This window comes from Silene latifolia, chromosome 8 (assembly GCF_048544455.1).
Source record: "Silene latifolia isolate original U9 population chromosome 8, ASM4854445v1, whole genome shotgun sequence".
Classification (NCBI taxonomy): domain Eukaryota; kingdom Viridiplantae; phylum Streptophyta; class Magnoliopsida; order Caryophyllales; family Caryophyllaceae; genus Silene; species Silene latifolia.
Genome location: NC_133533.1, coordinates 80817800 through 80839821, shown reverse-complemented (window position 1 = coordinate 80839821; position 22022 = coordinate 80817800). Strand labels below are relative to the sequence as shown.

The following is a 22022-nucleotide window of genomic DNA, read 5'->3' as shown; positions in this document are numbered from 1 at the left end:
TTCATTAATTTTCAGTTAGCATGAGTTTAATAGAAATGTTGTATGTTTTCAACACGTTTGTGGTTGGTATATAGGAGTTGAATGGACACATGAGTTTATAATGACTAGGCTAGGTAATCAAACTTCTTTAATATGGAGGAGTTGACATCCTGATAATTCATGGGAAAAAGAAAATCTCATGATTTAGGGTAACCAAACATCTTTTATTATTCGAAATCACGAGATTTTCCAATTCATCACTTATATAGTGGAAACCAAACAAGACCTAATTTGTAAGGTGATTTTATACAAGTACTAGAATAGATCCCGCGCGAATGCGCGGTATTTTAGATAGAAACATTAAAGAAAATAATAATAAAACTGATATTTAACTCAATTTAAAATTTAATTGTAAATTTATTATTATTAGTATTTTATATTAACGGTGGAAAAGGGAAAGTTCAGTATTATCCTGATGTAAATATAATATAATGAAAGCCCAGTAACATATATGATATAATAAAAGGCCAATTATAGCCAAATTCATTTAGGCCGGAAATTTTTGAAGAAGTCTTATTCTTTTAGTATAAGGGGGATTAGGATAAAGTACAAATTAATTGACCTAATAAAATCTTAATTAAACTGACTATTTTCAATTACAATGGAGCATCTAAACATAGTTATGTTTGAGATTTAATGGAGTTTTATTACTCCCTCCGTCCCGGTCATTTGTCTACGTATTCTATTTAGGGTGTCTCGTTTATTTGTTTACCTTTCTATAATAAATAGGTTTTTATGGGTAATTTGATCATACAAATCAATTATAGTCCAATTGTCATCAACTAACAACCAGCACAAATAGTCTCCTCCCATTTCCTTAATTTTTCTGTCAAATCCAAAGGTAAATAAATGATCGGAACGGGGAATAGTAGTTACATGTAAAATTGTTTTACTAGAGAAGTCTGGCTTTTAAAATTACAGTTATAGGGAGTATGTACTTGGAGGCATTTGGGGAATATGGATAGGATTAAGCTTGAGCCCTTGAGGTGAATAGAAATTGGTTGACTGCTGATACATACTACAAAATCCACATTTTTGAAGACTGTGAGCTAGTTAAAGCCATATATCTAGTCTAAATTAAATTCCATGTTATGTCTTCACTTCCCTCTCAACACCTTTTTTTTTTGGCGAAAATAAGACGTTAAATTAAAGAGAAATTAAAAAGTTACAAAAGTACATTAAGGGGGCGGGTTCGGGGATAAAGCTACAATTGCAACGTCAATTTTACAAATAGAGTCAACAAAACTTGGTGCACTATTCCAGCAGAAATTTCCATTTCTCTGTGATTGGTCGTGAAGCGAGTAACGGGCTAGTGAATCAGCAATCAAGTTTGTTAATCTTCCTTCGAATAGGATCTTCAAGAATGGTGAGGCTCTTAGTTGTTCCCTACACTCCATGATAATATTAGCTAAAGGGCACAAAGGGGTTAAAGCGGAGCAAATAATTGTTCATACTTATTTATTTATACTTAATGAAATACTCTCTTCTTCTTTCAGTAATTGTTCATATGTAGTTATGTACCCAACTTAGTTGTCTAGGTTGTGTCCATCAGGGGCGGTTCTGAAAGGGTGCAGGGGATTTACCTGTATCCCCTTTGTTCCGAAATATTTACAATTTAATTTCAATAAGGAACATCAAATGTTTAGTGGTCTAGCGGTTTGATACTTAGAGGTTGTTTGGTTGCCTTTCAAATTCATAGGAATTAGAAAATCATGGGAAGTAGCTAAATAAAGGTTTGTTTGGTTGCCCAATTCATGGGAAGTAGAACTTCCTATGGAACTCCAATTCCTACATCATGTAGAAAGTCACTTACCTAGCCCCCCCCCCCCCCTAGGTAAGTGGGAATTCCAACATGAATTCAAGTTCCTACATCCAACCAAACAAGATTTCTACAATTCACGTGATTTTCAACTTCACATGAATTTAATCTTCCCGGGAATTCTATCTTCCCATGGTGAACCAAACGACTCCTTAGTTTGTGATCATGGTTCTTGAATCCGTGGGATGGACTCACTGTATTGTAGTTGCACATAACCCTTTCGTAAGTCAGCTGTTTATATTTACTCATTAGAAATGGAATTGCTTTTGTAAAATGGTGTAATGGTTTTCTATTGTCACTTTCAATTGTCTTATTGTCATACACAATACTCCATATGATCTCTTTATTTGTTAATAATATTGTGGAATAAAGGGAATACTTCAAAACACTCACCATCTATTAAGGTACTAGTAGAACATCCCGCGCATGTATACGCGGTATATATATAGATCCTTTACTTTTTAATGTACTCCCTTCGTTTTAGTCAATTGTTATTTTTTTGTTTTTGTAAAAAGATCAAGCAAAGAGGAGAGGGCCGGCCAATTATAAGATGACAAGTAGATCAAATTGAGTGTGAAGGATCAAATTGTTCATCAAATGCAATAATCCTAAAATAGAAAGGACAATAATTGACTAGAACACCCCAAAATGAAATAGGACAACAAATGACCGGGACGGAGGGAGTATTATTTATATATTTTAAATTGACACGTCATTAATTTTTCATATTTTAATATGAGAATAAAAAGTTGAACTGGAAAACTAATCAAAAGAACTACTTATAAATAATTTTTCGTCATGAAATGTGTATTTTTAATGAAAATATTTTTTGTCAGAAAACTAATGATTTTAATTTATAAATTTTTAATTTTCTCAAATAATTTTAATGAATTTGTTTTGTCATGAAACTAATAATATCGGTCTATACTTTTTTTATATAAGTATGTGTTAGGTCATCCTATAATATAGAATAATAGCATAATAAAATATTTAGCAATTACTAATTTTTAGATTTATATCAATTTTGTTTTATTTTAACTAAATGATTATAATTTAGAGTTTAGAAAAGATTATGCTGATTAAAAGATTACTACATCTTAATAATGAAATGATATTAATTTAATGAAAGAAAGTTTTGTTTCCTTATTTAACTGGATTTTTTTTGGAAGGAAATCTTTTGTTAATTTTTATTCTCATAGTTATATAGGGGATTATTAGAAATAAGGTCGACTAATGTTATTGTTAATATCATTACAAAACACTATATGGAGTATACAATTTATGTCATGGAGAATTGATTTAGGACTTCTTTTTTTTTTTTTTTTGAACAAATGAACATAAATTTAATCAACAATAATTCGATTACATCAATGGGGTGGGTCGGGATAAATGACGTAATTGTCATTACAAAGTCAATCGCACAAGCCTCAATTACAAAAGGGGGAGCATGATCCCAATCAAAGTGACCATTATGCAAACTAGTGTCTATAATGGCAAAACGAATAATGGCATCCGCAACACGATTTGCGGATCTCCTCTCAAAGACGATCTTTACATGAAGTGAGCCCTCTAATAGTTCCCTACATTCAAGAATGATGTTAACAAAGGGACCACAAGGAGTATCCAATTTCAAAAGAGTATTCATGGCATTGATACAATCGGAAGCAATCAAAACATGGTTCCCAAAAAGACTCGTACGACATAACCCTTCCTTAAGAGTATTCACAGCATTGATACAATCGGAAGCAATCAAAACATGGTCCCAAAAAGACTCGCACGACGTAACCCTTCCTTAATAGCAAGCACCTCGCAAATGAATGGGTTAGGGCCCAAAAAACGGATAGACCAACCCCTAACCCAAGTACCAACAATATTTCTAACAACACGTCCAACATTAGCAAGGGATGAGGGAGGAGAAAGACGCATCAACATTGATTTTAAGTCAATCATGTGGAGGAAGGGCCCAACTACTCGGGTAGCAAGAGGCAAAAAAGAGGGCGATAGGAGAAAGAGAAGTCGTGGGAATGCGTTGGTTAGCATACACCCAATCAGAGGCTTGAGCGGAGATGGTGTCATAGAGAGTCTGAGGAGATAGGATAATAGGAGAGGAGAAGATAAGATCACAACGACGAAGCAAAATGCGCCAAATAATAAAGAAAAATAGGGTACTCCATAAAGGACTAGTAGAGTTACAACTTTCATGGATCCAGGGTTGGAGACCAAGGGAGAAGAAAGAATCCTTTACATTGAAGGTAGCCCACAGGCTCCTAGCCAAGCTACTGTGACACCCCCACATACCAAGGTGCCTTACCAGGACCACCCTAGCATGAGAGACCGTCACCATCTCGGTTGCCCGAGGTTAGTATATCAAAGTTACCAATCCAAAACACAATTATTAAAGTATAACTGATAAATGTTTACATGTTCCAAAATCCAAAACCAAAATAAAAGTTACTAATGTTCAACAACTAAAACTGAATGATAAATCTCATGACAACGGAAGCTAGACTCGAGTGATGACTCCCCATCTCGTCCCAAAGGTAATGACCAGCCATCATCACCTGTCACAATCTGCTCACCATCCCCGAATGGATCACCACAAATTTACAAAACAACAACGGGGTCAGTTTACTGCATAATTAACATAAGACAAGTACGGTAAGATAAAAAGTTGATCATCACCACCTCCACTCCCAATCACAACATGTAACTGACTATACACTAAAGTATGTAGCCCTGCCAGTGGGGGACCGCAGCCGTACCCACCTAAGCCCCCGCTCATCAACGAGCGATAACCCTGTCCATTAATGTGCATATCCCCTCCTGTGGCGGGTTCCACAGAGGGCGAAACTAGGGCGCGCGTGAAGTCACTCCCGCAAGTTACTCCACTCAGCCGAGGACGCACCTCGCGAACATCACCATCAACCATCACAACTCCAACACACAACTCCAAATCCAAGAACAACAGTTAATCACAATATCAATCGTACAACAATTACAATACAATCTTAAATCAATTAATAGTAAACCGAGTAGGGAAACCCTACCTTGGCACAAACTCACAAGCAAGCTAGAATGGCTCCTCTACGAATTCCTCACCTGTCATCAATCACATAATACCAATTACAACATGCCAAAAACCCCCTTTTCCCCAAATCATAACTAGGGCACAAACCCTAAAAGGCAAATCAATAGAACTTATGAAATCAAAGGCTTACCGATGCAATCGACGCAACGAAGGATGAACTAGACTCACGAACGATCCGCGTACTTGAGAGAGATTTGGAGAGGATTAGAGTTACGTAGTATTACTTAGGTTTTGTAAAAATAATTAGAAACTGTAATCGAGTCTTTAAATAACTGTAATCCATTCTAAATCAAACCGCGGAAATAATACCCGTCAGACCGGATACTCGGTCGAGTATAGAGTATACTCGGCCGAGTATCCTCTACTCGGTCGAGTATTCCCATACTCGGCCGAGTATTCCTGGGCAATAAACTATCCAGAAACACACGACACACTTACTCGGCCGAGTATGCCATATTCGGTCGAGTAACAGACTTAGAAAACCGTGGTATTACAGCTACAATCTAGAAGGATGTGAAGAAAGGACTCGGGAAGGGAAGGATTAAGACAACGTGTACAACTAGAAGAAGGAAGGATGTTTCGTCTATGAAGGGTGAGATTATGAGGAAGTTTGTCTCACCACAAGAGCCAAAAAAAACTCTAATTTTTGGCTGTATAATGACATCCCACAGCCACCACATATCAATAGAAAAAAGGGAAAGGGGGGGGGGGGGACAAGGGTTAAAAAAAAAAAGGAGTAGGCAGAGCCAAGGGAGAATCTATTTTTAAGTGCGAGGGAAGTAGTTAGGATGTCAAGTTTCCAATGATTTAGGATTCTAACACCCTTTTCCCCCAGTATTAAACTTGGGAATGCTAATACGACACTCCATATTATTAATTTATATTTATGTTACTTTAAAAAATAAAACCATCACACCCATTACATGTTAATTTTGTTTCAAAAATCAAATTTTTTATTAATATTATCCGTTCTTTTTCTATGAATAGTAACCGCATACAACAGTTTTCAAAATAGATAACGTTTAGGAATACTGTTTTGTAAAAACATTTTTCATAAAGTATAATATTATCATGTCTCTTTTGAAATTTTTGCATATCATGTTAGAACGGCCTTGACGACAATATAGTCATATTTTAACATACATTTAATATAGATTTTAAGTGAACTTTATATTTCTTTTATTTTTCAAGATAATAATCCAAAATATAGTATTTTAAATTTTCGAATATAAGTTATTAGAAGTACATCTTATTTTATAACTAAGAGGATATCACTTTATATAACTATGTGTTAAATATAGGATATGTCACACCATCTTCTATTACTGAGTCATAACAGCATTCACATTAAAGTAGATGGTGTCATCCTCTTATTTCTTCTCTTTCATTCTATATTTCTAATATATCATACTCTCTTTCATCTACCCCACTTTCCATTGTATTCTTCTTCTTTCTCTTTTTCTGTCCGCATGAAAGATGGTTCTATCTTTCTCTCCTTTTTCACCATTTAAGTAGACCACACTACAATTTTAATCTCTAATTTGGCTCAAAGGCCAGTACAAGGACATCCTTCATAAATGATGTCTTTCTCTTCCTCTTCAAAGAGGATGCTAAGAGGATATACCCAAATTGAAGAGGACATCCTCTTAGATGAGAGAGAGTACTAAGAGGATGGTCAATCCTCTTCAATGTGGGTGCTCTAATGCCGAGCATCCACATTAAAGAGGATTGACCATTCTCTTAGCCCTCTCTTTTATCTAAGAGAATGTCCTCTTCAATGTAGCAACATTCTCTTTAGATTCTCCTTGAAGAGGAAGAGGAAGACATACTACATTTGTCTTGGCCCAAGTGCCATATAAGAGAGGAAAAGACTAGTGAGATCTACATACAATGTGGAAAAATAGAGGAAGGAAGCATCCTCTTTAATGTGGAGAAAAAAGGGGAAGAGGATGAAGAAATTGGAAAGTGGGTAAAAAACAAACAAAATATTATGTTCAATGAAAAAATTAGAAGAAATAAAAGAGAGGAACCGAATTTCCTCTTCAAAATGCATCGTCTTAACATAAGACTTCAGTTTTTAAATCGTATTCATGAGCATTATGAATCGAAATATTAGGATAGCACACTAGAAAGATTCTTACCAATTTCGTCCGAAAAAGCTGATCGGTAATATATATGTTAAATCAGTCGGTAAATATAGCTATACCTACAGACTAGCGGAACCTGCTGAACCTTTCTCGTCGATAAACTTGGTCGCTAAATTTTTATCACCGACCGTTCTCTATCCGTCCGTAATTTAATGACCGATATAGTAGTCGGTACTGGTACGCTCGATTGGGACCTAAAAGTAAGGAAAAGAATTTAAATAAGGAGCAATTATCTTGTACGATGGTTTTTTCCGCGTATTGCTTTTCAAAAAGTGCACTATTTGAAAATTAGTGACCACTTTACGTAATAGTGAGCACTTTTGAAAAAAATGGCATTTTTTTGTCATAAAAATTGGTCAATATTTACTCAAAAGTGGTCATTATTTACCCAAAAATGGTCACTTTTTTCTCGTCACACGTACAACGATCTTATAATAGAATTTGTGTTAAATAAAAGCATCGGTCGGTAATGTCGTAGATCAGTATGTAAAAGATTAAATGTTTAGGATTTTCATTCATATATAAAATTGATACAACAGTTTTGTATTTAGACAAGGAACAATGAAGCTAAATCTAACCTAAATACAAGCTTAGGAAATTACAAGAATAAGGTAACTACTAAAAATACATATAATAAACTACATACAAAAGACAGAAATAGCGGAAATAAGGAAATACGCAATTATTAGGAAATATATTTAACAGGCTCCCACAAGATGGACGAGCTAAGAGTGAGCCTAATCTTGGAGAGCAGAAATCGATGACGGGAACGAAGGAGCACCATAGTAAGAACATTGGCCGATTGATCTTCATCAGAAATGTGTTGAACTCGAAGAGTGCCTTGTTGTACTTTTTCTCAAACAAAATGAAAGGCTAACGCCAAATATTTCATACGAGAGTAAAACACCGGATTAACGGAATATATAATGGGTAGCACTAAGTTATCACAATAAATGACCGAAGGCTCCGGAAACATGAGACAAAGTTCAGTAAGAAGAGATTGCAGCCACGTTAACTCAAACGTAAGGTTAGCGATCGCGCGGAACTCAGCTTCAGTAGATGAACAAGCTAAGGCCCGTTGTTTCTTGGACGCCCATGAAAGAGTATTTCGGCCAAGATATGTATTATATCCAGAGGTCGATACAAAGAGTCTTTGTCCCCAAGCCCAATCAACATCACAAAATGCGTCAAGACGAGTCGGACATGACAGAAATAGTTGTAAACTAACATTTGAAGTGCCTTTAAAGTAACGTAAGAGGCATTTAATAGCGACCAATGAAGATCAAGAGGTTCTTGCATATATTCGGACAATTGTTTTATGCTAAAAGCGATATTTGGCCGTGTAAAAGATAAGTATTGGAGGCTACCCTGGATTGCTCGATAATCAGTCGAATTAGCAAGTTACTTGGCGTTTTCACATGTGCGGCATAAAGGAGGAGAAGTAGCCATGGGTGTGGGATACGGTTTTGCATCAAGCATGTGATATTTTTATAATACATTATGTATGTATTTTGATTGTGTAAGAAGTAAACCACGAGAATTTTGGGTAACCTCGACGCCTAAAAAATAAGATAAGGCACCCAAATCTTTGAGTGAAAACGGGATGCTCAATAGCAATAAACGAGTTGGCATGGGCAACATTTGGACCGGTGACAACAATGTCATCCACGTAAACAAGAAGCTAAATTTTGTGAGTTTTTGTAGTTAAATAAAAATGAGAAGAGTCAACTAACGAGCCAATAAAACCCGAATCAAGCAAGTAACTTTTGAGCGTAGTGTACCAAGCACGAGGTCCTTATTTAAGGCAATAGATGGCTTTAGATAGTTTGCAGACAAAGGACGAATTCATGGGATTAATAAAACTCGGAGGTTGAGCTATGTAAACACTATAAGTGAGGACGCTTTGAAGAAATGCATTATTACCGTAGCGGGGCTGAACTATAAGTTCCAAATAGTCTAACCTGGGTCACTATAAAAATCCTTTCGCGATAAGACAAACTTTGTATTTGTCGATACTATTATCAGACTTGTATTTTATGCGAAAAATCCATTTGCATCCACTCACATTCATGGTGGGTTCCAGAGGGATAAGGGTCGATGTTTGGTTATTTTGAAGAGCATCATACTCTAATTGCATAGCATGACGCCATGAAGGGTCAATCAAGCCCTGTTTTACTGTGTTAGGTAAGTGGGAGGGAATAGTGGCTACGTGAGCATATATGAGGTTGAGTTTGATAATTATGGAATAAGCGAGTGTCATGCGGATGGGGGGTAGAGGGGAAGGGATAATTAACATGGGACTGGTCAGACGACGAAGTGGAAGTAAAGGGAGTGGTTTTGTCAATGGAGGATGAGGTGACTGGAGTAGTAATGGGAGGGGTAAAATAAAGGCTGGTGAGGAGACCGAGGGGCAGTAGGTGGGGTTGTGATAGTAGTGGGGGTCGCAGGGGCATCGCAGCAGATGGCAGAGGAAGTGTGGTCAAGGTCCAATCTTGAGCAATAGAGGGAGTAAAAGGGCCGTGGTAGAGATATCGTAGAGATAAGATGAGAGTGTGGAAATTGAGACTCAACAAATTTGACTTGATGCGAAACATAAATTTTGGATGTGACAGGGTCAAGACAATAATAAGCACTTTGTGTCAGCGAGTAACCAACAAAAACACATGGGGTAGAGCGAGGTTCGAGTTTGTGATAGATGCAGAGATGTAATCACTGGTAGCATAGGCACCCGAAGCAACGTAACTTGGTGTAATTCAGTTTGAAGCCAAAAAGGTGAATGAATCAAGATAGGTTTTTATGAGTAGGCATGGTTAAGCGATTAATTAAACAAGTCGCGGTAGCAAAAGCATGAGGCCACAAAGAAGTCGACATAGAGACGTGAGTGAGCAAAGTAAGACCGGTTTCTACTATATGACGGTGCATACGCTCAGAGTATCCATTATGTTTGGGTATATAAGGGGGTGTGGTAAGATGAGTGATGTCATTGTCAACCAGAGTAGTAGACATTTTAGTGTATTTTCCACCATTGTCGGATTATAATTTTAAGATGGGTTTGTTAAAACATTTCTCAACGAGTTTTCGGAAGCGAATGATTTTAACTTGATAGGGGTAAAACCAAATAAACTTGGTAAAATGACCAACAAAAATAATGTAATATTTAAAACCATCAGACGAAATAATATGAGATGACAATACGTCAGCAAAAAGTAAATCCAAAGAAGAATTCGTATTTAAGAGTATTTTTGCGAAAAAACGCTAATATATGAATCTTGTGAATATCACAAGAATTACAAGAATGGGAAAACGGAGAAAAAATATTTAAAACATAGTTGCTATGTAAGTATTTCAAAATAGAAACGGAAGGATGCCCGAGTTTGTGATGCCATTCAGACGAGGAAGTGACTTGACAGAGGTGCGCAATGGTGACAGGTGAGTGCCACTCTTATACACCATCTTTAAGTCTGTTGTGAGAAAGAATGCGCCCCGTTTGAGGATCATTAATAAAACAAAATAGAAAAGAAAATTCACAACGATGTTATTTTTTGGCAAAGTTGGGGTATCACTACTACAAAAACAGACAAAGAGGACGGTTAAAAACCGTCCTTAAATCTTAAAACAACCGTCTTTAATTCACTCGTCCTCGTTGCCTAAGAGGACGGTTGACATAAAGTCAAACCGTCCTCTTTTGCTTTTTAAAAGAGGATGGTTGTGGTTTTGAACCGTCTTCTTTGCATTTATAAAGAGGACGGTTTTGTGTCTCAACCGTCTTGTTTTGGACACATGGCGTGCATAATTTTTGCGCCAACTTTATCACGCTTAGTCTAGGAACCGTCTTCTATACATCTTTTTTTTTTTTTCAAAAATCAATCTAGCGCGAATTTATCAATGTAACCCGCCCAATTTTTGGCACAAATCCATGCTTTTTGACAACTACATTTTTGAAATAAAAATTATTTCATTCATAACCTATACGACAATAGTCGTATAGCTTAAATATATCCTCCTACTTTTCGTAAAATCCAAAGAAATCTTACATTTATACTCTAAATCCAACCAAACAAAACGGAATCAGTTTAACACAAGCACTAACACGAGTTTTCCATTCACACACCATTACTTAAGCTATTTAGATAACATCCAAGTGTCCAGCCACCTAAATACTTTAAACGTTGTGATCCAATACTTGCGCCTTAAACTGCGATGCATATGTTGCCCAAATGTCCCGCATCTCATCAATTTGCTCAACCGAATATGTCTTTGGGGCTTTAATCATGAACTACATACAAAGTAACAAAAAAACACAATCATAATTATTTACATATCAATGCGTGTAAGTTATATAAAATGAAGCAAATAATGAAACCAAAGAAACAAATTAAAGGACGTACACTTGGAATAATATTAGTATACCGTCCTTTGATGATCTCCAACACAACATATAATAGGGAGACGTAATATCCACATAAGACGCTCCCAAAAGGCTGCGTAGGACACTAAAATTGAAATCATGTCAACTACTGTAACACCCCGATATTCAGAGGAGCCTTAACTAGGCCTTCCCTAGCATATAAGGGCGTTACCATCTCGGTTGCCCGAGGTAAGTAATTATCAAACGTCAATAAAAGAACTATTAAGTTACATTACAAGTGATTTAAACCAAAAGACGATATAAAAGGTACAACTCAGAAGCTACTCTACACTACAAACAATCTCGTGAGGACTCGTCCCGCCTGGACTCACTATCATCAACATCAAGACTGCTAAGACCGATCGCTCACCATAAGGGATCACGGCGGACACATAACAACAAACAACCACACAAGGTCGATCGAGACAAGATAAGGCAAGACAACTACAAACAACGATACAAACAATGACACCAAACATTAAACCGCAAACACAACAATCCAACCAAACTCACATCGATCGTCCACTGGACCCAATTACCACGCTGGGGGGACCGCAGCCGTTCCCACCTAAGCCCCGCTCATCGTACGAGCGATAACCCCGCTCATTAATGTGCACATCCCCTTTCGTGGCGGGTTCCACGAAGGGCGAAACTAGGGCGTGAGATCACTCCCGCAAGTGACCCCACTCGGCCGAGAACGCATCTCGAGAACCATCAACAACGATCTCCATCACAAATCACAACACAACCAAATACTACACAAGCAAGCACACCACTACTACAACGACCGACACACTAGACCGTCAACGTAAACCGAGTAGGCGAACCTACCTTTATGCAATCGCAACCAATCCACGCCGACGACAACATCTCCAAATGACCAAGCAAAGCCTATTACCGACATACAAACATCTATTACTAACGAACAAACCCTAGCTATAGAAACAGAGGCACGGATGATGATTATGACATACCTATTGGGAGAGACAAGGCAAAAGACCGCTACCCGACTCAAGAGACGCTCTCCTAAGGCTCCAGAATCTTCAAAAGGCATCCATGGAGGTTTTGAGGTGAAGGGGGAAGGGAAAGAGGCGGCCGAAGGATAGGGGAAAGTGGCGAAAGTGATTTGCGGATTTAACAAAACGCGATATATAACCCTCGCTGGAAACCGGGCACTCGATCGAGTACCCAACATACTCGATCGAGTAACCCCCTACTCGATCGAGTACCCTAGCTACTCGATCGAGTAGCCTCTACTCTATCGAGTATCACTCTTACACGCAGCTCAAACAGGTTTTGGTATACCTCCCTAAGGTTACTCCCGCTCCCAAGGGCGCCAACGCTGGTCAAAGGTATCCCTAAAAGGGCGGGTATTACGCCTTCCCCCTTAAAAAGAACTTCGTCCCCGGTTCACCTCACCTATCTCCCGCCGAGACACGAAAACTACACGCACTCATCCATTTTCCCGCTCAACCCACTATTCTCCGGGAATTAACACTTCCCCCCCCATGTCGTCATCATCACCGTCTATACATACATCTAAAGACTCTTATTACTATCATGCAAGCTTACTCACAAAACCGACCTTTATTTTGTATATATATATAAAACATTCAACGCGCAATGCGAGTCGTCACTCATGATCTCCCAACGTACCACAACAACTATCAAATTGTCAATTTAGAGCATATCCCCTATCAACTTTCATGTGGTGTGACCACTACCGCCATGCTATTTGGCAATGTGATTCCATCATAACCAAACATACTATTACACTCGCTTTAAAGGACTAAGGTAACTCGTTAAGTTAAAGCAGATCATAACATCAACAACATTCTGACAACTACCGACAACGTTGTAAACGAGTGAACATTATTCATACATGATACCAACAGCATTACAACCAACTACTAACCATATTATGAACAAACAAAGCATTATCTAAAACAACCTTTTTATTTCGCGACATTACTCTTCCCCTCTAAAAGGAACTTCGTCCCCGAAGTTCACCACCCAAATTACCGCGCATTTTGTATCTTAACTTAAAAAGGAACCATACTGTTTATTATGGACATTACTCACTAATTATACACTCGTTAAGTTTAAATTATACACACGTCACCGGAATAGCTAGCCACCGATTGATAACATGTATTAATATGGTAAGCATAAATGTACGAGAAGCTACCACTCCGATAAATAGATCGTAAAAAGGCGCATACAACATAAAAGCAATAAGAAATTATTATCGCCTCACTAATCGTGACAAATACGCTTATAACACTTCAATCATGATTTGTAACATACGAAATTAACGATTCAAAGGTGTTACTACAAACTCACAACTACTTTAAACATTAAAATCGTAATTTTAAAACAATTGAACATTTTAAATTTTGAAAAACCCCCTGTAACAGTGACACTCGATCGAGTAAGTGTCGGTACTCGATCGAGTGCCATGCTACTCGATCGAGTGTGTTGGCTACTCGATCGAGTAGCCCTAGATCAGAATACTTCTTCTTATGTCATCCTGCAGCTACTCGATAGAGTACGGGCACTCTATCGAGTACCTACAGCCAACTCCTCATATATCCTCATCACGAGCTAACACCCATGCGCATACTTGACATACAAAATCGAGTCGGGACGACTCCCGACTTCTAATACCCCGCACACCGGTTAGAATATCAAATTCGGCCTTATGGCCAATTATACAGATCCAACTAAGTCTCAAAACAAAAGGAAACAACTATCAAAGTCTAACAACAATACCACCATCTAACATCAGCTACTATCAACAATCACGAACGAAGCTAAAGACAAGGAGTATCACTCCTGCTGCTGCTGCTGCTGCTCGAACATCACCTCATCATCACCGCCACCACCTCCAGATGAACCTATTCCCGCATCACCCCCTGCTCCTGCTCCCGGCCCACGTACCAAGGCGTCAAGCCTCCATAAGGGAAGGATCGAGGTGCTCCCATGTGGACCGATCCACCCCGTAGGCATGGAAAACCCCGAGTAGTTCCCAACCCCACTCCACCAAACCGGATGCGGTCCCTCGGTCCCTATCCCCGAGAGTACGCCACCTCGTGCATGTTCAAAGTGTCAAGGTAGATGACACTCTCTCCGCTGTAAATCGGATCGCGTCTCCGGGGTATCCGTGGTATGGGTAGCATGGGAAGGGCTGCTGCGGCCGTGGGCGGTACCACCGGCCGTGGTCTAGCCTCCGAGGCCCTCTCCCTCACTCGACGGGGTCCCCTCACCACTCGGGTCTCTCCGCCCTCGAACTTCCGCATTCTCGCCCTTCGTCGGCTCGTCTCCTGGAGGATCGTGCCATCAATGAGATAGGTCTCAGCACGGCGGGGTGTGTCCTCATCCTCCTCCTCCTCCTCCTCGTCGTCCCCATCCACGGTCACCACCGCCGCTCCAATGGCTCTGTGGCCGGGAGGTGCTCGGGAGCTGGAATCTTCATCCAACTCATGCCAAGCACCCTCCACGCTAGGCTACCGTCAACCAAGGTTCTCAACCATTTCAGGTCGAGATAGTACTCACGATCCATGGTAGGCACAGGGGTAGCTAGAGGCACGTATGTTTGAAGAAGCCTCAAAGGAGGTTAGCTTTTCACTAACCGAGTGGCAATGGCACCACAAACTCAGTACCGAGAAGTAGAGGAAGCCATCAAGGCAAGAGCAGCACAAACTATGGAAGGAGCATTAAAGACCACTTTCTTGGCCCGCTCCGGATTGAGGTACGACATCAAAAGTAAAACCTCATGGTTATTCAACTTACTGATATCTTTCCGGTCATAGAGGAGGTTTGAAAGAGAACGGAGAAAGATTCTCAAGGTGATGTCTTTGAACGTCATTAATCAAAGATATTGCTCGCGGTGGGAGCTTGCTTCCCGATCAAGCAAGGCATTAGCGCGTGACGCCGCACTCACCGGGATGTCGGTGATGGAGTCCTTGGGAGGCTTGGCCAACCCAAGGTGAGAGGCAAACAAGTCCATGGTCAAAAGGAAACTGGTATTCATCATCCTGAACTCCACAATCCCCCATGGGTCATAGTTAAAGGAACTCATGAATTCTAGGGTAAGGAAAGGGTAAGTGTGCTTCCTCAGTCGGTACAAACCAATAAAACCCAAGGTCTCGAATATATGACGGACATCCGTCTCTATTTCCGACTCCTCTAGCACACCGGTGTCTATACACTTTGTGGGTCTCATCTTGCGTTTTTGTAGAGCTACAAAACGCTCTCTTTGCTTAAAGTTAACAAAGACAACAGAAGGGTACTCGGGGATCGGGTACTACCGGTCCACTAGCCTCCCCCCTCTCAAGTGGATCAACCCTTCCCCGTTTACTCTGACGGGTCCCAAGGTTTAGTCTCGGCATCTGCTTTAGACATAAGCCCAAACAACTTGTATAAACATCCAAACACTTATATCATGTAACTTGAATTCACATATCCAGCTAAACACAAAGTTTTTCAACAATTTTGGCATGTGAAGCACATAATTCATGTTATTAAACTTGAATATTAAGATAAGTGCACATATTTATCAAATGGTTTCAATTTTCGACACATAAGCTCAAGCAATTTGTATAAGACATGTGAGCATATACATCATGTAAATTAGGTTCTATATACTTAGTAAGTTTACAAATTCATCAAACAATTCCATGTCTAAGGCACATAATTCATGTTACCAAACTTAGTTGCTCACTAGATACACACCAAATTTCCAACCATTCTCAAAGATGTGAAGCACGTATTTCGCGTTGTTACTCTGGTTATGGAACTAAGTGTACATGTTCTTTAGCAGTTTATACGATTTCAACACACTAGTTCATATTATTATTACTCATAAGGCATAGTGGTGTAAGTAATTATCGTGATGGCCGATATGTTCAAAATTTGACTACCCTATCATGCTTCTAGGGGTTGTTCCAAAGACATTGCTAGATACATGTTACTAGTTCAAGAGAATGTATAATTTATGACAAATCAATATCACCTTCACTATCATGTAAAACAACTCAATCAAAATTTTCGACATTTTTACAATTGTGAGAATTGTGGCCTGTATTCATCAATCATTGTTTCTTTTATCATATTGGAATTCTATTCATGCTTATATTGTCAATTACAACATAATTTTTCAGTTATAAGTCACGAATTTCCATTTAAGGCACTTTTAAGACGGAGTTTTAAGACAACTTTCTAAGGTGATAATCATCAAAATTCATTCTTCCACATGATATAAACAGTGTATAGTACTTAATTTCATCATCTAATCGATGTAAAATAATCAAAAATCAATTTCAAATTTGTAACCCTAGAAATTTCGGGTTTATCTATTGCAATTTCTAATCTAATTTACAGCATATAATCACCAACAAACACGATTAGGAGGCATGTGAATCATGTTTCAACAACTAAACGCACCAATTTGCTCATTATAATCGAAAATTTCAGATTACTACACTATTTTGACATATTTAAAATAACAAATCACATAAATTGAGAAGAAATACATACCTTGTTTGATTAGTAAGATAAAGAAACGAATTAAACAAGAAGAATCAACCCAAATAATTACTACTAACCCAAGAGAAAGAGAGGATTTGAGAGAGATTTAAGGGATTTGAGAGCGATTAAGGTGATTGTGTCGAAATAAGGAGGAATAAGAAGGAGATATAGAAGGTTTAGGGGTTTTAAGAAAACCCGTAGAAATCACTGCACAGTAACCTACTCGATCGAGTGCCCGGGTACTCGATCGAGTACCACCCTACTCGATCGAGTAGGAGCTAAATCATCGAGTAACTGGGGGATTTTCCCTCATTCCGACGTTATAGCCTCCTAACTGGATCGAGTGAGGTCTACTCGGTCTAGTACGCACTTGCACTCGGTCAAGTATAGCTAAGTGCTCGATCAAAAGGACGGAGTCACTTGAAGATTCCTGCAAAAACAACACCGCGTGTCGATTCCAACTAAGTTCGGAATTCGGCACTCATTATCAAATTCATTCACGTATTACATAAATGCGTACTTTTCTAAACAAACTAATCTACCATGTTTCACGTTCAATCACAAGCAATTTATTTTGCCCAAATCAAATATTACGCAGCGGAAAATTTCAACTGAATAGCAAGACATAAACACATTACCACATACTTGATGCGGGTCATTACTTGTCTACACTATAATTATCATTATAGTCATCGCGGTAGGATGTATAACTCCCCCGTACAACTCCCGTAATCATAAATTCTATGGCAACTACCCACGTGTTCACTATTCCTATTACACATTTGCCTTCACATTTTCACGCATTTCCATGACGAGAAATTTCGTCACGCATCACATAGCTATCATATAAGCTCACTAATCATCCTACGAGCTTCAATAATCTCATCAATAATTACCATACTCGGCCCAAACATTACTATCACACCTCTACTAATTCTAACAAAACTTAACCGGAGGTAGCTCCGGCACAATTAACATACATAGCACACATAGACACACGGACTCCACATTCCCATCCCATGTGACTGGCTTAAGTATCATGGGGCCAAGATTTTGAAATGAGGGCGCCTACTCACCCAAAATCTAGCATCAGCCGGGGCTCCCATTACACATACACCAGGTTCATTTTATTAGACTCTCTACGTTCATTATGTTCATTTGTTACAGGTTCCAAAATCGTCGCTCTGATACCACTTTGTAACACCCCGATATTCGTAGGAGCCTTAACTAGGCCTTCCCTAGCATATAAGGGCGTTACCATCTCGGTTGCCCGAGGTAAGTAATTATCAAACGTCAATAAAAGAACTATTAAGTTACATTACAAGTGATTTAAACCAAAAGACGATATAAAAGGTACAACTCAGAAGCTACTCTACACTACAAACAATCTCGTGAGGACTCGTCCCTGCCCGGACTCAAAGACTATCATCAACATCAAGACTGCTAAGACCGATCGCCACCATAAGGGATCACGGCGACACATAACAACAAACAACCACACAAGGTCAAGATCGAGACAAGATAAGGCAAGACAAATACAAACAACGATACAAACAATGACACCAAGGTACCAACCGCAAAACACAACAATCCAACCAAACTGTCATCGATCGTCCACTGGACTACGCAAAGGGGGGACCGCAACCGTTCCCACCTAAGCCCCGCTCATCGTACGAGCGATAACCCCGCCATTAATGTGCACATCCCCTTTCGTGGCGGGTTCCACGAAGGGCGAAACTAGGGCGTGAGATCACTCCCGCAAGTGACCCCACTCAGCCGAGAACGCATCTCGAGAACCATCAACAACGATCTCCATCACAAATCACAACACAACCAAATACTACACAAGCAAGCACACCACTACTACAACGACCGCACACTAGACCGTCACAAAACCGAGTAGGCGAACCTACCTTTATGCAATCGCAACCAATCCACGCCGACAGACAACATCTCCAAATGACCAAGCAAAGCCTATTACCGACATACAAACATCTATTACTAACGAACAAACCCTAGCTATAGAAACAGAGGCACGGATGATGATTATGACATACCTATTGGGGAGAGACAAGGCAAAAGACCGCTACCCGACTCAAGAGACGCTCTCCTAAGGCTCCAGAATCTTCAAAAGGCATCCATGGAGGTTTTGAGGTGAAGGGAAGGGAAAGAGGCGGCTGAAGGATAGGAGGAAAGTGGCGAAAGTGATTTGCGGATTTAACAAAACGCGATATATAACCTCGGCTGAAACCGGCACTCGATCGAGTACCCAACATACTCGATCGAGTAACCCCCTACTCGATCGAGTACCCTAGCTACTCGATCGAGTAGCCTCTACTCTATCGAGTATCACTCTTACACGCAGCTCAAACAGGTTTTGGTATACCTCCCTAAGGTTACTCCCGCTCCCAAGGGCAGTCAACGCTGGTCAAAGGTATCCCTAAAAGGGCGGGTATTACAACTACAACTTATAAACAACGAACTCACAACAATAAAACATAGACTATAATTTAGGAGATAAAAATATTAATAATTGAAGAGGTAACTTTATTGTTTACCATTCAAGTTGTTCAACAAACTTCATTAGTTTGGTTTGATATAGGCAGGGGCGAAGCCAATTGGTAGCAAAGGGTAGCAGCCGCTACCCCAAATAAGAAAAATCGGTATCGATATTTATGTTCTGCTACCCCAGTTTCAGTGTATGGATAAGTAAAACAAGAGAATAGTTAAAGCACAAAACAGATGTAGTTCTGCGGTAAAGTTGCTGGTACTTCTATCTTGTAGTCAAGGGTTCGAACCCTGTTAGGCGCATGCTGTCTTTTTATTTTTTTCCCCTTGTTTTAGTGTCCTTATTAAATGATTATTTTCGGATTAATTTGTTAGGCGTAGACTGCCATTTGATTAATTTATTATTTACTGCAATTTTTCGGATTATTGTTTCCGTCATATTTGTGTATTAGGGACTTTATTTTCTATTTTATAATGATTATGTTTATTATAATGGTTAAATTTTTCTACGTAAAGTATCAAAATTTTATTGAAAAATAAAATGAAGATAAGTTGTCGAATTATAATGTGAAAATTTTAAACCATAACGTAGCAATGGTTAAGCAATTTTTATATTACAAAATCATATAATAATAAAAACTATAGTTGAAAATTAAAATAAAGATAAGTTGTGAATTATAAATGAGAATTTTAAATTACTATCATGCGTCAGTTTGATTATTGATTAACACATTGTTTTTGTGAGGTCCCGTTTTCACGAATAATTATAATCTTAATAGTTTCGCTACCCCATATTTGAAATCCTGGCTTCGCTCCTGGATATAGGGGTGGTGGTGGGAGGGTAGCTTAAGTAGTTAATATTGACCCTTTTACAAGAAGCATCATAGCAGTAGTTTAAGCAACATAAAAAAAAAAAGATTAATTAGTTAGTATGAAAAAAGTCGTGAAGTTTTGTGCAAGCACAAAAAACTACGACAACAAGGGAAAACAACTAAGTTTACTGCCTTCTACTTAAGGGAAATACACACATAAATTAAAACAATAGCATACATCAGAGCACACAACAACTATCAAATTGAGAAATCATTGTAATGGAATGAAGTACTAATAGAATAACTATTGTCAATTGAGCATCTGCTAAAGGATGTGCTTTCAATTATCATTAACATTCAAGTAAGAAACATAGAATCAGCTACTTAGTAAATAATAGAAGATGTTATTTATACATTCACACTTGTGTCGTCATAACAAATATATAATCAATAACCGTGGGTTATAGTTTAAGCTAGATTCTTGAATCCTAATCTCTATTGTGTATAATAAACTTACATCTGTAGTACAGATATCATAATCATTTCATATTAGCACACACAATTGAGTGAACTTATATGTGGATAACGTCCCTGATATCATGTTAAGTGTAGAATTCTAGAATGCAAACTTCAAAGTCCTGCCCAACCTAATTTTCATCAGCATCACAAATGTTATTTCATAGGAAAAGACATTCAAGACCAATATAGATTTAACTCAGATGATTACCCTATTTAGCAACAAGACCGTCACAATAAACCATAACAACTACCCATGTTCAATTACAATAATAGCACAATCAGCCAAAGTTTGATCAATCATAGCTAGCACAATTTAAAATAGGTCGGAATTAGAAATAAACCACAAATTGGCATACTTACAAGGTAGAAATTTACGCTCTAAGTAGATTAGATAACTATTTGCCCTATTTCCACTGCTTTTGTTCTACTCTTCTTCATAGCTTCTTAGCCTGAGAAAAATAAAAGCAAGAATGAAATTTGAGAAACTGAAATCATAGCATCAGTAACTCGTCAGCGGAAAACAGTTCTAACATAACACATGATCAATGCATCTTAAGCCTACATGTGAACAACAATTGAAAAAGAATTCTTGTAAATGTCACTTGTTGATCCTCTTTATCTCTTCCTCCCCTCCTCCCCTGCAATATTATACTTGTAGATTATCGATTAAAATAGCAAACATAATGGTCATAGTCCCAAGATTGGATAAATCGATTTCCATATCCATGCTCTCAACATCCAAAGCCTAATTTATTATTAATACAAAAAGATTAGTCAGAGTATAAGAATATAAAGATAGTTATTATATCAGTTTAAAAAAAACAATCAAAAGATAGCTACACAATGTATAACAAACATACTTCTTGCTAGAATGAAACCAATCCACTCCATAACAAATTAAACAACAAATTTAACCCGAAATCGAATTACCCAGTAACCCCCAAATATTGCAAACCCTAACTTGCTTAACCCTCAGTTTTACATCAAATAATCAAATACCGGATATTATAACAACAAAATAAGTATGGTTTAAGTATATATTACCTCGGTAAGGAGATGAAAGAAGGTGATCGGTGGAGTTGCATTGGTGCGATGATGAAGGAGAACGCGGTGGTGGTGATTTTCGAGGCGCTCTGGTGGTAACGAGAGGTGA

General features: G+C 38.5%; 1 protein-coding gene across 3 annotated transcripts in view; it reads left to right on the top strand.

Moving 5' to 3' along the window:
• The window catches only part of LOC141597001 (MADS-box transcription factor 23-like), a 43178-nt gene that overhangs the window by 1293 nt on the left and 19863 nt on the right, over window positions 1–22022 (top strand). The gene's annotated exons all lie outside the window — the stretch shown is intronic.